Source organism: Peromyscus maniculatus, chromosome 1 (assembly GCF_049852395.1).
Source record: "Peromyscus maniculatus bairdii isolate BWxNUB_F1_BW_parent chromosome 1, HU_Pman_BW_mat_3.1, whole genome shotgun sequence".
Lineage (NCBI taxonomy): Eukaryota > Metazoa > Chordata > Mammalia > Rodentia > Cricetidae > Peromyscus > Peromyscus maniculatus.
This window is the reverse complement of record NC_134852.1, coordinates 47096923-47114642: the sequence shown is the minus strand read 5'-3', so window position 1 is coordinate 47114642 and position 17720 is coordinate 47096923. Positions and strand designations below refer to the sequence as shown.

At 46.2% G+C, this 17720-nt stretch overlaps 1 long non-coding RNA gene across 1 annotated transcript; it reads left to right on the top strand.

Moving 5' to 3' along the window:
• Nucleotides 1–10421: 10421 nt before the first annotated feature.
• LOC143274421 (uncharacterized) lies at nucleotides 10422–16851 on the top strand. The gene is made up of 2 exons (XR_013053048.1): nucleotides 10422–10617; nucleotides 15120–16851. It is a non-coding gene; the product is annotated as an uncharacterized LOC143274421 (long non-coding RNA).
• The last annotated feature ends 869 nt before the right edge of the window (nucleotides 16852–17720 follow it).

Here is a 17720-nt window from a genome sequence, read left to right as displayed (position 1 = left end):
GACACAGAGCAAGAAGCACAAGATTTCTATCTTGCAAACCCCTAGCTCTGGAATGTGAACAGGTCTGTGGATCTGATCCCACTCCCTTCTGCACCTAAAGTTCTATCCTAGTCCATCAGGAAACAAGGCTTCCTATTTAAGTAATTAGCTTGGGTTAGGTTAACACCATCCCTAAGGGGTCACCATGACAACTTCTGACCAACCAGAGTTCGGTATTTCCCTGGCCTCCAGGACCTGGTCAGGGAATGGTCAAAAGACCCAAAGCAGGCCTGCTCCTTGAATTACTGGGGAAAGAGGCTCTCCTATGGGGACAGACTTCTCAAGCCAGGAATGTATAGCTCTTTGCTAGCCTAGTTGTGGGTAAAAATCATATGTACTGGGGCTGGAGGGAGGGCTCAGCAGTTAACAGTGCTTTCACAGTGGACCTCAGTTTGGTGGCCAACACCCACATGGCAGTTTAGAATCATCTATAAACAACTCCAGTTCCCAGGGACCTGTAGCTCTCTTCTGGCCTCTGTAGGCACCAAGCACATGTACAGGCAAGACAACAGGGTTTCTCTGTGTGTAGCCCAGGCTGTCCTGGAACTTACTCTGTAGACCAGGCTAGCCTCGAACTCTCAAAGATCATCCTGCCTCTGCCTCCCAAGTGCTGGGATTAAAGGTGTGCACCACCACCACCCAAATATAGATAGATAGATAGACAGATATGTTGAATGACTGGTTGGTTGGTTGATTGATTGATTTTCAGTTCCTTTTGTATCTCTGTGACAAAATTCCTGACAGAAATGACTTAAGGAGGAAATGTTTAGCTGGCTCACTGCTTCCTTAACTTATCCATAAATCTGACCAACCTAGAGACAAAATAATAATAATAAAGAAAGAAGAGCCTGGCGGTGGTGGCGCACGCCTTTAATCTCAGCACTCAGGAGGCAGAGCCAGGCAGATCTCTGTGAGTTCGAGGCCAGCCTGGTCTACAGAGCGAGTTCCAGGAAAGGCACAAAGCTACACAGAGAAACCCTGTCTCGAAAAACAAAAGCAAAACAAAAAAATAATAATAATAAAGAAAGAAGGAAGGAGAGAGAGAGAGGACTAGAGGGGGAAGGGAGGGAGGGAGGGCAAAAGGGAGAGGGAGGAAGGAGGAAGGGGAGGAGGAGGGGGAGAGGGAGAGAGAGGAAACATGGAGAATACCAAACCACTCTGCTCTCTCCAACTGGGGTTCTGCCTGCAGTTCCCAAACTCGTCAGAGGGGGCGCAATGAGTCCAGCTCCTGAGATCTGACGGAGGTGCAAGTCTTTGGAGGAGTTTGAGGATTAGGAAGAGACCTCCAGAAGATGCACAATCCTGATGCACAATCCCAGGAAGGCATTTATGGCCTCATCAGTTCACTAAGAGCACACAGACTTTGAAATCCCCCAGACCTCCTTTTATACCAATACTCTAAAGATAAAGACTCCAGGCAGCCTCCAGCCGTCTATGTTTGCCTTCTTGACTTTGGGGGTGAGAGAGTTTATTCCAGTCATAAGATCTAAGTGGGAAAACGCAATTTTCTCTATGATTTACTTCCAGGTGCTTTGTTCAATTATGTCAGATTTCAACTCAGACAACTTTTCTTTTCACTGTTTGGGTTGTTTGTTGTTGAAACAAAGCTTCACTATACAGCCCAAGCTGGCCTCTAACTCAAGATCCTCCTGCCTCGGCCTCCCAAATGCTGAAATTACAGGTATGTGCCACCATGTGTGGCTCCCTCAGTCACCTTAGATTCTCCTCTCCACCTGCCTTTTCTTCCGAGTTCCTGAGGCCAACAGAGTCAGAGCTTGAGTGACACTGTCTTGGGAAGCATTTGTCTGGCCTATCCAGTTTCAGGCCTCGGAGGTCCTGCTCTGCTCACAGCTAAATAACACATAATAGTCACACACACAACAATGGTGAAATTGAATTTTCAACCACCATCCTCTGCAAGGGAACTGAAGCCACACATATAGTAAGAATTAAGCCAGGTTTAGTGCCCACTTAAACGTACTCTTCAGATTTGAATGTTGCCCAGAGTGCCAGCATGGTGGCCCACACTTGTAATCCTAGCACTGGGAGTCCAAGACAGGCAGATCAAAAGTTAAAGGTCAACCTGGGCCACAAAGTGAGTGGAGTGTTGTGGGAGATGATGGAAATACTGATGTCTATACAGTATATGTGTAAAATATGTTTGCACATAGCAAACATCACATTAAACACTGTAAATGTATACAATTATTTTCCAGTTGTCCCTTAAAAATAGACCTGCTGGGCTTGTAGCACACACCTTTAATCCCTGCACTCTGGAGGCAGAGGCAGGCAAAGCTCTGTGAGTTCGAGAGCAGCCTTGGTCCACGGTGCAAATTCCAAGAAAGCCAGGGCTACACAAAGAGACCCAATCTCAAAAAAAAAAAAAAAAAAAAAAGAAAAGAAAAGAAAAAGAAAAAGAAAAGAAAAAAGAAAAGAAAAGAAAGAAGGAAGGAAGGAAAAGAAAGAAAGAAAAGAAATTAATCAATCCTTGAGGTTATGTGGGAATTCATTAGCTGGGAGGTGCACAAACCTTTAATCCTAGTACCCAGATGGATCTGAGTTCAAGACCAGCCTGATTTAGAGAGGGAGTTCCAGGACAACCAGGGCTACACAGGGTCCTGGCTACACCTGTCTTGAAAAAACAAACAAAAAACACAGAGAAGGGGGTTCAATACTTCAATGCTCTCCAAATTCTACAAAGTCTCCAACACCTTGTGACAACATGGAAAAAAATAGGGAACTGCCTGACATAGGAAAACACAAGGCAACTCCAGAGAAAATAAATAGATACAAACACAATGTAGCTTTAGATGATGAAATTAGCCATTACTTTAAAATTTATTTTTATTTTGTGTTTGTTGAATGTTTTTCTTGCATGCATGTCTGTATACCATGTGAATGACTGTTGCCCAGGGAGGCCAGAAGAAGGTGTTGGATCCCCTGGAACTGGAATTAATAATAGTTGTGGCCAGGAGTAATGGTCCATGCCTTTAATCTTATGTATGGGAGACAGAGGCAGGCAATCTCTGTGAGTTCAAGTGCCTGGTCTACTTAGTGAGTCCCAGGACAGCCAGACCTACATAGTGAGACCCTGTTTTGAAAAAATAAATAACAAACAAATGAGAGAAGGAGAGAGGGGGGGAGGGAGAGGAAAAAGAAGAGAAAACAAAACCAAAGGACGGTGGTGAGCTCCATGTGCTGGAGACTGAACCCAGGACCTTTGCAAGAGCAGTCAGTTCATAGCCTCTGAGCCATTTCTCCCGTACCCTTTATTATTCTTTGAAAAATTATGTGTGGATGTGGGTGTCAGAGGAGTCCAGAAGAGGGTGTCAGATTCTCTGGAATTGAAGTCACAGGCTATTGCAAGCCACCACGTGGGTTCTGGAAACCAAACTCTAGCCCTCTGCAAAAGTAGCAAGTGCTATTAACCACTGAGCCATCTCTCCAGCACTAGCCATTAATGTTTAAAAACAGTTAACAGGTTGAATATTCCTTATCCAAAATGCTTCAAACCAGCAATGTCTTGGATTTTAGATTTTCCCCTTTTTTCCTTCCTTCCTTCCCTTCTTTTTCTTCCATTCTTTCCTCCTTCCTTCTTTCCTTCCTTCCTTCCCCTCTCTTTTTCTTCCCTTTTTTCTTTCTTGTGTGTGTGTCTGGAGAGAGAGAGAGAGAGAGAGAGAGAGAGAGAGAGAGAGAGAGAGAGAGAGGAGAGAGAGACAGACAGAGACATAGAGAGAAAGTGAGTGACCAGGTCCTTTAATAACACTGGCATTTGAAGATGGAATGGGAGACCCAACAGCAATGCACAGAACAAGGAAATGCCTCACATTTATAGACCTTAGGGGGAGCTTAGGAGGAGGGGTCTCTGAGCTTAGAGGGAGGGGTCCCTGGCCTTAGAGAAAGTGGTACCTGATCATAAAGAAAGGGGTCCTGGGTCTTAGAGGGAGGGGTCTCTGATTTTAGAGGGAGAGGTCGCTGAGTTCAGCAGTTTAGGGAAGGTACTGGATAGGACATAAGGTGTGGCTGATCCCTTTTTAGAGGCAGCCTCTGGGATTCCAGCCTTTTTGCTTATATACATAAAGAAGGATGACTTCATAGAACAGGGGTTAGAGGTAAGTGGGGTCCAGTTTATGGTTGTCAACTTTAATTTGGGCTACTACCTGCAGAAATTGGAGCATTGTGGGAGTTAAAGTCAAGCCCCTACCCTCTCCATTCTATGCCATTTGGTCCATTGGTGGTTCCTTAGTCAAGAGCTGAGGTCTCTCCTCAGGATTCTCCAAGAGTTACTCCTCTGAGATGGGATTCAGAATTGAACTCAGAGATGCCTCAGTGGTTATGAGTGCTTTGAGGGGACCCAGGTTCCATGCCCAGCTCCCACATCAGGTGACTTACTGTGACTCCGGTTCCAGGGGATGTTACCCCCTCTTCTGGTCTCCACAAGAAACTGCACAGAGATGCACCCCCCACCAGACACATAAGCAATATATATATATATATATATATATATATATATATATATATATATATATATATATATATATTTTTGCTTGGGTTGGAGAGATGGTTCAGTGGTAAGAGCATTTAATGCTCTGCCACAAGACCCAGGTTCCATTCCCAGCACCCACATGATCTCTGTAATCTAGATTCCAGGGGCTCCAATGTTCTCTTCTGGCCTCTGTGGGCACCAGATACGCATGTGGTGCACAGACATACCCTCAGGCAAAACACACATACATATAAAATAAAATAAAAATGAATTTTAAGGAAAATTAAGTAAAATTTTAAGTAAATTTTACTGACTGGAGGTGGAGCAAAGATCTGAGAAAAGTTAGAGGAAGAATTGGGTGAATATGATAAAAATACATTGGATACATGTATAAAATTCTCAAATAATTAATAAACTATGTATATGAAGATTTTTGTTGTTTGTTTTTTAAGACAGGGTCTTATTTATCCTGGAGATCACTATATAGACCAGGCTGGTCTCAAACTCACGAAGATCCTCTAGACTCTCCCTCCTGAGTACTGGGATTAAAGGCGTGCCCAGTATGTATATGTTTTTACAAAGAGCTGAACTCCTATCTGATTGAAGTGTAGGGTGTGTTGTCCTTGCATTCCAGGAGCTGGTTTTATCCTGGAAAAATGAACAGATACCTGATAGTTTGGTGAAAGTGGGGCTGATGAGGAAGACCAGAGGGGTCCTGACCATAGAGGCTGGAGATTTAAGATGTGGAAGCAGACCCAATCAATATTCTTGGTGGAGTCACAGGATGAAGATAAAGAAAATCCACCTGTAACAAGAGATGTCACCAGGGTCTCCTTTAAAAGTCCTGTAGCATCCAGGTCCTTGGTTCTCCAAGCTCTCAAGTGCCAGAGTTCTGCATCACATGATTTAAACAATAAGAATTCTTTGCAGGTTTATTAGAGTGATGCACTAAAATAGATTTCACATGATTGGGTCCTTCAATAACACCCCCAAACACAAGGCAAAGAAGCTAGGAGAGGAGATCTAACATCAACCTGCTGGATTTCATTAATGCACATGACTATACTAACATATGCATAATGAGCTCTTTGGAGTCAAGACCTAAGTCTGAGCACATGTATGTTTCATGTATACCATTTATATATAGCCTTAAGTAATTATATACAATATGTATAGCACTCCTATGTTTGGGCTGAGACCTGTCATAAAGTCAGGGCTAGAATTTTCCACTTGTTCCATCATGTGGGTGCTCAAAACTTTTGGATTTCAGGGTTGTGGATGTGGCTTATTTGTAGAAGGATGCTTATGTAGTATTTATGAAGCCCACAAAAAAAATTGAATTTCAGAGCATTTCAGATCTTAAGTTTTCAGACATGAGATATGCATATGTACAAGTGTGTAGGAAAACCCAACCCAATAAAGGGATAAATATGCTAAAGGAAATACAAATTGTAGGATGCTTAAGAATGATGTCACTTCCTCTTTGAAATCCACTGGTTACAGCTCATGCATCTGTACTTGTAGACATTAGTGTCTGCCTCCATCTGGGTCAGAGATATCAGAACACATGAGCCCCTCATGTTCATGTAGAATAGGAGATCCTCTCTTGACAAACATCTTCCCCTGATTTATTTGTTTGTTTATTTATTTATTTATTTAGTTGTTGTTGTTGTTTTTTCTAGACAGGGTTTCTCTGCATAGCTTTGCGCCTTTCCTGGAGCTCACTTGGTAGCCCAGCCTGGCCTCGAACTCACAGAGATCTGCCTGCCTCTGCCTCCCGAGTGCTGGGATTAAAGGCGTGAGCCACCACCGCCCGGCTATTTACTTATTTATTTAAGGGTTTCACTATGCTGCCCTGAGTATCTCTATGTAGACCAGGCTGGCATCAACTCAAAAAGTCCACCTGCATCTGCTTCCCTATTGCTGGGCTTGAAAGTGTGTGCCACTGTATTTAGTAGGTAGCGGTTCCAGCTTTGACCTGGAAGTACTACCCCCATTGAGGCTTCAGTAACTGTCATGCCTACAAGGCAGAGCTGAGAGAGGACCCTGAAGACCTGAGAGCCGGAGGTGCTGGCTCTTTTGGTTCCTGGATCCTGGATGCTGGAGGTAGACAGAGCAGAGTTCTCCAGAGAACACTGCTGGATGTGGTGGTATTGTGTTCCCTAAAATATTGTGCACCCTAATAAACTTATCTGGTGTCAGAGACAGAACAGCCACTAGATACAAAGGCTAGAAAATGGTGGCACTCACACCATTAATCCTAGAATTCCAGAGGCAGAAATCTCTCTGGATCTCTGTGAGTTCATGGCCACACTGGAAACAGCCAGGCATGGTGACACACGCCTTTAATCCCAGATAGTGAGTCTTTAATCCCAGGGAGTGAGGCAGAAAGCAGAAAGGTATATAAGGCATGAAGATCAGGAACTAGAAGCATTTGGCTGGTTAAGCTTTCAGGCTTTGGAGCAACAGTTCAGCTGAGATTCATTTGGATGAGGACTCAGAGGCTTCCAGTCTGAGGAAACAGGATCCAGCATTCACCCCAATAACTGGCCTCAGGTTTGATTTTATTAATAAGACCATTTAAGATTCATGCTACAGCTGGACTGCGCTTCACCTTTCCCAGACCCTGTAACCTATCCCTTCAATTGTAAGTTACCCTACAAAATAAACCTCCCTTTTAACTATGTGGATTAGCCTTAATAATTCTACCAATAACTGTGCCCAGCTGAGAAATCCATTCTTATCAGAGAGCATCTTCATAATGTTAACTGTCTTAGTTACTTTTCTATTGCTGTGAAGACACTGTCACCAAGGCAACTAATAGAAAAACAGAGTTTCTTTGGGGCTTACAGTTTCAAAGGGTTAGAGCCCATGACCAGCATTGGGGAGAACATGGAAGCAGTCAGGGAGCCATAGCACTGGAGCAGTAGCTAAGAGCTTACATCCTGATCCATAAAGCACTAATCAGAGAGAGCTAACTAGAAATGACTGTGGGCTTTCGAAACCTCAAAGGCCAGTGACACATCTCCTCCAACAAGGCCATACCTCCTAAGTTTTCCCAAACAGTTCTATCAACTGAGGACCAAGTATTAAAACATATGAGCCTAAGGGGGACATTCTCATTCAAAACTCCATACTAATATATATCACTGTTTTACTTCACAACTCATAATTAGGTATTTAATCTATTTCGTGTATATAAATATGTATAATATATATATATATATATATATATATATATATACACACATATATGGATAGATACACACACACACAGCTTGAAGATGTGTGGACACAACTTTACTTTTTCTCTACTGTGAAAAGCTCGGACCCCTAATGCCAACTGATAATTTAGGGTGTCTCACATCATAGCATTTCATCACCTAACATGACACATATAATTGATTTCTCTTGACACGTGTAATTTATTTCCTCTGGACTCTTACACTATTCTATTTGTCTGTTTCTACACAAAGATCTCTCACTATGCCACTGCAATTTGTGATAATACCAGTACAGTAAGACTTTCCTTTCTTCTTTTTCAAAATTGCCTTAGCAGATCATCGATTATTATTGTCCTACACCATAGATTGTTTCCCTAATTCCAATACAACTAGATTGGAGTTCTTGTAATAAAATTGTATTGAATATGTAGATCATCTGATACAAAGTTTACATTCTTTTAAAGGTTCTAGTTTGGGCCAGGCAGTGGCAGTGGCGCCTTTAATCCCAGCACTTGGGAGGCAGTGAATCTCTGTGAGTTCGAGGCCAGTCTGGTCTATAAAGTGAGTTCCAGGACAGTCTCCAAAAGCTACACAGAGAAACACTGTCTCAGGGGGAAAAAAAATTCTAGTTTGATTTCTGTTGCTGTGATAAAACATTCTGACCAAAAAAGAAATTGGAGAAGGGAGGAAAAGGGTTTGTTTGGCTTACAGGTTAACCCATCATTAAAGGAAACCAAAGTAAGAACCTGAAAGCAGGAACTGAAACAGAGGCCATGAAGGAACTCTGTTTCCTGACTTGCTCCCAGGTTCATGTTCAGTTACTTTTCTTGTACAGCCTAAATCCACCTGGGTAAGTATGACATTGCCCATAGTGAGCTGGGCCCACCTACATCAATTAACAGTTAAGACACCCCCCCCACTCCCACCCCGCAAACATGCTCACGGCCAATCCAATAGAGGCAATTCTTCATTTGAGGTTCCCTTTTCCCATGTGCATCAAGTTGACAACCCAGATTAGCCACTACAGTAAGACACTTCCTTTTTATTTACATATTCAAATCATTTTTAAAAGCTGTATATAGCCATTTCGGGATTTTCTGCTAGCTCACTGTCCAAATTCTTCAGTATTGCAAAGGATATTGTATTTTTATTACATTCTCAAGAATTATAAATGGAGAGAGACCCACTACTGACTATATTGTCATTTTAAGCAAACTATCCTGTTACAGTCTTCTTAGTTCAGCTGATCTGTTGTTTTCTATGTTGATGATCATTTGACAACAATAAAGGGTGGCCTTTTTTTTTTCTCCCCCTGAAACAGGGTTTCTCTGTGTAACAGCCCTGGTTGTCCTGGAATTCTCTTTGTAGACCAGGCTGGCCTGGAACTCACACAGATCCACCTGCCTCTGCCTCCCAAGTGCTGGGATTAAAGGTGTGCACCACCACCAAACGGCTTTTTTTTTAGACACGGTTTCTCAGTGTAGTTTTCTCTGAGACACGGCTGTCCTGGAACTCATGCTGTAGACCAGGCTGGCCTTAAACTCAGAGATCTGCCTGCCTCTGCCTCCCGAGCACTGAGATTAAAGGCATGCAACACTACCACCCCCAGAGGGAGCGGAGATTCTAAGGCATTTAAATTTCGGAGTCATCAAGACTGATTGTCTCTGTCTGAGGCTTAACCATCTGTGATGCCAATCACTGCAGAGATCAGGTGAGACACAAATTTTGAAGAAGAAAAAGACGGTTCCTCTTTATACGTGTTAGCTTAAAAGAGATTGTGATACACCCAGGGAGGAGTCTGATACTGGTAAAGATAGAAACACATGGTTTTGGAGCAGGGGGTCTACATAGGAAGATTTATGGAAGCTGGGCTTGACTGTAATATCAGCTATTTAGGAAGCTGAGGCAGAAAGATCACAAATTCGAGGTCAGCCTAGGCCTAATAGAGGGACTCACTCCAGGGCTAGCCTGGGTCTACCGAGAGATTTCAAGGCAGACCTGGGCAAACTTGGTTTCTAAATAGTAAAAGTGAAAATGGCCATTAGTGGGGCCAGTAGTAGGGCACATGCACAGCACACCTGAGGCCTAGGTTCAATCCCTAGTATAAAAGAGAAAGAAGTGGGAGTAAATAAAGGAAGAGAAAGAGAAATAAGGGGGGAAATAGCTGTAATGAGCCTCAATGGTATCACAAAGCCAAAATGGATGACGCATGAGGCCTGCACCGCACCAAGCCAGAAGAGCAGAAGAAATAGCAGGAGGGCAAGGGAAGAGAATGCCTACAGTAGCTCCAGGAAAGTAGGTCCCAAAGCAGAATGGTCCCGAGGCGCCTGAGCTTGTGCCGCACCCCGGCCCCACCCTCTTCAGTCCCGCCCACGCGATGCCCTTCCCGGGAGCGGGTGAGCACGCTTGGCCCCGCCCCCTCGCGGTATGCCGCGCAGCCACGCGGAGGCCCAGTGTTCTGCCTGCCCAAACAGCGTTCCGCTTAAGCTCAGCTACGTTATCGCAGCGGGTAGCGTTAGCTCACTACTGCGCAGCCGCACAGATGTGGGGCGGAGTCGAGGGGTGGAGCCGGCGCGGAGGCGGAGGCTGGGGGGGCGGGCTCTGAAGTCACGTGGGTAAACATGCAGCACGTGGAGTACAGTCTGAGCCAGGAGGGCGGGGCCGCGGGCTGCGAGGAAGGAGGCGGGTAGGCTCTGCGCGCGCAGGGAGGTCTTGGGCGGCAGGGGCGCGGGTGGCCTGGTTCTGGCCGAACTTCAGTTCCTCCATCCTATTGCACTGTGACCGCTGTGGCCAAGCCAAGCCCTAGAGGACGGAATCACCCTATATGATAACACCACACGGTGCGCTCTTTCCCATTTCACAGATGAGGTAAAGAAACTTGTCCCAAGCCACGTGGCTGGAGACTGGCACCACCAGAATTCGCCTTAGGCAGCTGAGCTTCTGGGGCTTGCTCAGTGGCTTGCGTTGCAGGGGCTCTGGGGTCTTGACTCCTGTGTCCTGCCATTGCCCCTGGGGCTGCATGTGGTTGGCCGACATGGCGAGGCTTGCTGCCCGTGAGCAATGAGGTGACTAGGGTGCCTGCTTCCCTAGCAGTCTAGAGGCGGGCGCATGCCAAACCGTCGAGATCGTTTCCGCCTGGGTGTGGCGGAGACACTGCGGTGGTCCAGACCCCTGGCCCCGCAGCGCTGCTTCCTGGACATCCCCTCCTCCATTTCTTTGCTCCTTTCTTCTCCCCGAGACACGCAGAAGTCCTTTCAGAGGCGACGCCCAATGATTGGGCTCCTACCCTTATGCCCCAAAGGGCCTCCTTCCTCTCCTCGTCCTCCTCCTCTCCCATCTGTGCCGCGTGACCAGGGGGAGGCGCCGTACAAGGCGCAGTCCAGGCGTGGGGCCCAGCCAAGCTGTCATCCCGGACTGGCGGGCCTGAGGAGGCCTAAAAGGGGGAGTCGAGGGCTTGGGACTGGTAGGAAGCATGCTCCAGGCAGAAAGGCTGAGCTGCCAAGAGTCCTGGGGAGGAATGCGCGCCCCCTGCAGGCTTAGGCGGCTAGGTCTTGTGGCCCTGAAAACCCATACCTGGGCCCCTCCCAATTTTGGGTTTGGGGGTTCAGGAACTTGTTAATAGGACATTCCATTAACCCGACCGAGGCTCCCGGCAGTTCAATGTAGCAGCAGGCCCTGAAGCCAGGCTCAGTGTCTGACCTTTGGCAAATTGCTGAACCTCTATTTTTCTGTTTCTCCAGATTCATTTACCCATATGCCAGCTTCTGTAATGTCCCTCTCTGATGATGTCTTTGTTTTCCCTTGTCCTCTAACCAGCATCCCCACATATTCAGCCACGCGTGTTCTCCCGGTGCCTCCCAGAACAGCCGTTGGGTGTTGGGCTCAAATCGTGTAGTACAAAGGCTTTCTGGAGAGAAATCCTAGCTTGGAGATTTGGCTAGGAAAGAGCCTCCTGGGCTGTTTCTTTCACCTGAGTGAGGCTGAGGAAGAGGAATATGGAAGCCCAAACTAGGACACAGCAAAAAGGAAAAATTAGCAGAACCCTGCCGGGTTGTGCCCAACCCTGAGGCTGAGGGGTGGACAGGTTTTCCCCAGGCCAGTCACGGAGACCAACATAATGGGGTTGTAACTCCATTATGAGGAATGGTTGAATATGGCTTCCCAGCTACAGCAAAAATCCTGCTGTGAAATGCAGGATGCAGCTGTTCCCGGGCTCATTTCTGCTGTGGCGCAGGCCTTAACCAGGTTCTGTGCTATTTCTGTATTTGCTGCTTTTGCCCGACCACTGACAACCCCCCACCCCCTTCTGTGGAATCAGGTAGTTCTGATGGGCTGACTCCAACCCCAGGGACTGATGCATGCCACATGCCTGGCCTGCCCCAGCTCTGCATTCCTTGGCCACAATGATTAGGGACTCTTCAGCTAGAGATTCTGAGAAGGAAGTTCTAGCTGGCAGGAATGTCAACCTTAAAGATAATGGAAAATACCAAGTAGAGAATGGACATCGGCACAGAACAAAGCCAAGCTGGCCAAGGGGGACTGCTTCTCAACACCCAGATGGAGGCACACCTGAAACATGTAGCATTATACCTTGGCTATTTTTCTTAATTCATAAATTTTGTATTTCTCCTCCTGGCAATTGTTCCACTTTAATTTTATTTCATCTGACTCTTTAGAGACCAAAGACCCCAGCTACTGCTTCTGAATCAAATTTGGGACTTCAGGTCACATGGTCCATCAGAGTTCAGTATGTCCACATGTCTTCCATGGTGTATAGGGCAGGTTGCCTGCTTTAACTTTTCCCCATCTGTTGAGCAGTGCTCAATAGATCACCCTGAGATGACCCTGAGGAGTGCTCTCTGGACTCCTTTCTGGGTCTGTCTTGATTTATAACTATAATCTTGGGGTGCAGAACCTTTGTTCTCAGCTAAGGGAAGGTGAACTAGCCATTGGTCTTCTTCCATGGCTGGCTGGGATTTGGTGTTGCCCTCCTACTCTTGGCTTGCACTAGTCTAAATGGCAGGTCCTTCTCTGCTCTTGTTGGTCACCTAACCCGTTCTAACCATTCTGCCTCTCCCTTGGGCCCTCTCATAGATACCGTATGACCAGTCTTGAGTAGTGACTGAGAGATGCATTTCAACTCTTAACTTTACTCCTCTAGATCCTGAATCCCACACAAACGCTTAGACACTCCGGGCACTTCTAAAATCACATCCAAAGGCCACAGCTGTTACCCACCAGCAAGCCAGAGGGTGGGAAGTGTGAACACACAGGAGGGGAGAGGGTGCAGTGCAGGGATACAGACGGTGCGCCTCCCAAAATGTGCTGCTGCACATCTGCCCAGAGAAAAAGGGAGGCTCAGAATCACCAGCTTTTTGTTATTTTTACTTTTTGGTTCGAGGGGCCATCTGTGCAGGTTTGAGCTTGTCTGGAGGCAACCGGGGTTGCAGATGAAATTCAAATACAGGCTTACTTCGCAGGCTGTCATGCAGAGACTTCCTCCAGGAGCTGGGATGGCAGTGCTGGGGTTTTTTCAATAGCATCAGAGCCTGCCAGGGTCCAGCAGCTGTGCACAAGGGACCTTCTACCAGCACACCAGCCACTTCAGCCACAGTCCTCTCAGCAAAGGCTCAGGAAGCCTGTGCTCACCAATCCAATGGAGGGAACAGGCTGGCAATGCCAGAGATGGGGTGGGGTGGATCTGATGCCCCACACTGGCACCGTGGTGCACCAAAAATGCCTCTGTGAACATGCTCTTGTGGGCTTGGCCTTTGCTTCCCTCCTCCTTGTAATCCTCCCTCCCTTCCTTTTTTGTGCTACTAGGAATTGAACCAAGGACCTCTGTGTATGCTAGACAGTCTGCTGAGTTACAGCCCCAGCCCGCTTTTTTCTTTTCTTTCTTTTTTTCCTTGTTTTTTCCAGACAGGGTTTCTCTGTATAGCTTTGCACCTTTCCTGGAACTCACTCTGTAGTCCAGGCTGGCCTTGAACTCACAGAGATCCGCCTGGCTCTGCTTCCCGAGTGCTGGGATTAAAGGCGTGCGCCACCACTGCCGGGCCTTCTTTTTCCTTTTTATTTTGAGACTTGCTGGGCTACCCAGGCCGTACCTGAACTTTCAATCTTCCTGCCACAGCCTCCTGAGTACTTGCGATTACAGGCTATGCCATCAGGCTCAGCAGGACCCTAATTTTATGGCTGCCAACTGCCTGGCACCTGTACCCCAACCCCCATCAGCCTATGCTGATGAAGTTCATATTCACTTAATAACACAGTCTCTGGTTGCTCTCATTTAGAGCAGAAAATGCTGGGTACAGGACGGATGCTTTCTTGAGGCCTCTCCCCTGCCCTGACTCCTTCATGGGGTTCTGCTCATTAGGGAAGGAAGAGAAGCACAGGCAAGTTTCAAAAGTCTTCCATGACATTCCTGACACCTCAACCTGGGGCTTGGGGTAAGAGGGCAATGACAGGTAGCCAGATAAATTCAGTGTAGTAACAGCAAGGACCAAGAGAATTCAAACCCCAGATTTCTTTCCTCCTTCCCTCTCGCTCCTTTTCCTTCCTTCCATCTCTCTGTGCCCCCCCTCGTCTGCTTCCTCCCATCCTACTGTCCCCCCTTGTCCTCTCCTCCCTCCTGCTCACTTTTCTCTGTTCCTTCATAAGGAGCCCTTGCTGGGGTGGGTACACACATTTAATTCTAGCTCTCAGGAAGCAGAGGCAAGCAGATTGCTGTGAGTTCAAAGACAACTGGTCTACATAGTGAATTCTAGGGACACACAGTAAGACTCTGTCTCTAAAAAAAGTCCTTTAATGTGTAATAGGATTGGAGGGTCACAAAGATCTCTACCACCTGAACAGTGTTCTCTCTCTCTCTCTCTCTCTCTCTCTCTCTCTCTCTCTCTCTCTCTCTCTCTCTCTCTCTCTCACACACACACACACACACACACACACACACACACACACACACACACCTGCTGTGGCTTCCAGAGACAAGGCTAGATTCCATTGTCAGAGGGCTTCCATGTGGGATTACAGAAGAGCATGGTGGAAGAAGGGAGGGCAGGAGGTTGAGGCCAGGCAGGACTGCTGCCTTCATTCCTAGGGTGCAAACATGATGGGGTGAAGGCATAGATAAGAGCTTCCAGGCCTCACTGGGCTCTGGGCTCACATGGTGAAGACTAGCTGGGCAAACCAACCTTTTTCCCAATCAAAACAAAAAGATAAATCATTAGTATCAACTGGGTATATTCAGAGTAAATTATTGAAGTGCCATTGTTATGAGGATAAAAGAAATATAATTGATAAGCCCCACCCACCCTCCTTTTGTGCTTGCATGAACCCTTAATGATGACTGCATCTATCTCATCCTGCAGGTGGGATGCCCCTTCAGGCTGTCTTGGACGATGTTGAAATGTACCCACATGGAGTCAGTCACTTTAGGATATAAAAGCAGACCTCTGACAGTACACGTCATCCCTAACCCTGCAAGCACACCTCGGAGGCGGTTGGTCTTCCACTGTGAGACAGAATGAAGAAGGGGTTCTTCCTACAGTTCAGTAGAGGAGCCAGTCCAGGAAGAACAAAGCCAGCCCCAGGGTAAAGGATTTTTTCAAGAGCCTCCTCTGCCTAGGATTCTTTTACGTGGTCACCCATCAGGGAAGCCAGAGGTATTAAGCTTCAGCCTTTCTTCATAGTGGGCACCATTTGAGGGAACAGCTGTGAGGTCTCACCTGCCTCACCTCTGGTCTTGACAGACCTTAGATGGGCTAAGGGTCAAAGATGACTCCAAAGATCTTAAGGAGACCAAGAAGGCCCAAGGAAGGTGGGGTCCACCTGCTTGCCTGAGTGACTTCTGTGCTGTAGACTGTTGTGGACCTCAGCCCCACCCACCCTGACCTTTAGAGAAATGAAACTACCTTTGCATGAGAGGAAGCAGGGGAATTGCTTCAAGTGTGATTGCAACCCCCCCCACACCCCAAACTAGTCCTTCATCACCATCTGGAAGAAGATCCCACAGGAAACAGCTGACGCTGAACTGTGCAAGAATATGCTGGGTCTGTGGAGAAACTGAGACTCAGAGCTGTCAAACAGCAGAGCCAAATGACAATAGAGCCAACTCCCCCATGAAACAGTAGCTTGCAGGCTCAGATGTTTTTGAAAGGCAGGTAAAAGACCATGTTTCTCTTTCTCTATGTTTAATGGTGTGTGTGTGTGTGTGTGTGTGTGTGTGTGTGTGTGTGTGTGTGTGTGTGTGTGTGTGTGTGTAAGGTTTCTTTATTTAGTTCATACTGGCCTTGAATTTGTAGCAATCCTCCTGCCTCTGCTTCACCAGTGCTATAATCACAGGCAGCTTGGATGCCAAGAGATTTGTATTAAATATTAGCAGTGGTCAAATGTGTACACTTTTAGGAAGAAATGTGTACTTCCTTTTTTTTAAATTTTTTTAATGTATTTTATGTATGTGGGTGTTTTGCTTGCATGTATGGACACCACATGTGTGTAATGCCAACAGAAGTCAGAAGAGGGCATTGGACCCCCTGAAACTGGAGTTATGACAGTTGTTGAGTCATCGTGTGGGTGCCAAAACTTGAATACAAGTCCTCTGGAGGAGAGATAGGGCTCTTAACCACTGAACCGTCTCTCCAGACTGTTTCTTCTTCTCCTTCTTCTCCTTCTTCTCCTTCTTTTTTTAAGTCTTCCACTTCTGCTGTTTTCATTTTGAAATCAAATTCTTTCCTGAAGACAAAGTCTAACTATCTTCCTTAAACTCCTAGAGCTCCTCTTGCCTCAGTCTCCAAGATGCTAGGCTTCCAGGAATTCAGCGGTCTACCCAGCTTGTGTTCAATGCACACTGGCACACTGAATTTTATTGTATGTACTGAGACAGAGTCTTATTGCCTAGGGTGGCCTTGAATACCTGAACTTAAGGTATCCTCCTGCCTCAGCCTCCTAAGTAGTTGGAACAATAAAGGCCTGCATGTATGCCTACATACACATTTTAAAATACTTAGATGTGATACAAAAGAATGAAACAGCCTTTTAGAAAAAAACAGCAACAATTTCCCTTTATAAATTCAGAATAAAATTTTAGGCCAATATAAAAAACTTTTTGGTGTTTTTTTTTTGTTTGTTTGTTTTGTTTTTGAGACATTGTCTCACTATATAGCAGTAGCTAGCCTGAAACTTGCTGTGTAGACAGGCTGGATCACTCGAAATGATCCACCTGCCTCTGCCTCATGAGTGCTGGGATAAAAGGTGTGTGCCACTATACCTACCCAAGGTAATATTTTAGCACTAGCACCACTAAAATGGCATTTCTAAGGGATTAGCACTTTCTGTATTTTCCATGTTTACAATATTCTAGCTTATTATAATGGGCACACTTTACTTTGACAATGAGAGAAAAACCAATAAAGCCAAATAATAGGAATTTTATTTTTATTTACTTAGGCTGTTTGAAAGATGGTCTTACTTTGTAGCTGAGGCTGACCTCAAGCAGAAGATCCTCCTGCCTCTGCCTCTCAAGTGCTGGGGTTATAGGCAGGTACCACCACACCTAGCAAAATGATAGTACTTTTAATGGGGAGAGAAAGAGGTGATTTGATGTTCAGGAACGAATGTGAGGAAGTGGGTGCTTTCCCTCCTCCCTCACTAAGAATGCACATTGGGGTAATTTGGAGAAGGAGCTGATTACAGGTGGGGAAGGTGCAGGGACTTGTGCTCTTTGTGGCAATCCCACAAGTAGCAATGTGACCTTGAGGAAGCACTCATCTGAGCTCCTCACTGGGGGAGCCTAAGCAAGCTTTCCACTGCTGAATCACACTGCCAGGTCCGTTGTTCCATTGTATTTCTTGACCAGTCCTCTGGTTCAGTGGTTGTCATCCCTCTCAATACTCATGACAGAACAGAGGAACACTAAACTGAGAGACACTTAGCATGGATCACTTCAGGAAGTGGCCCAGCCAGGTCCTAGC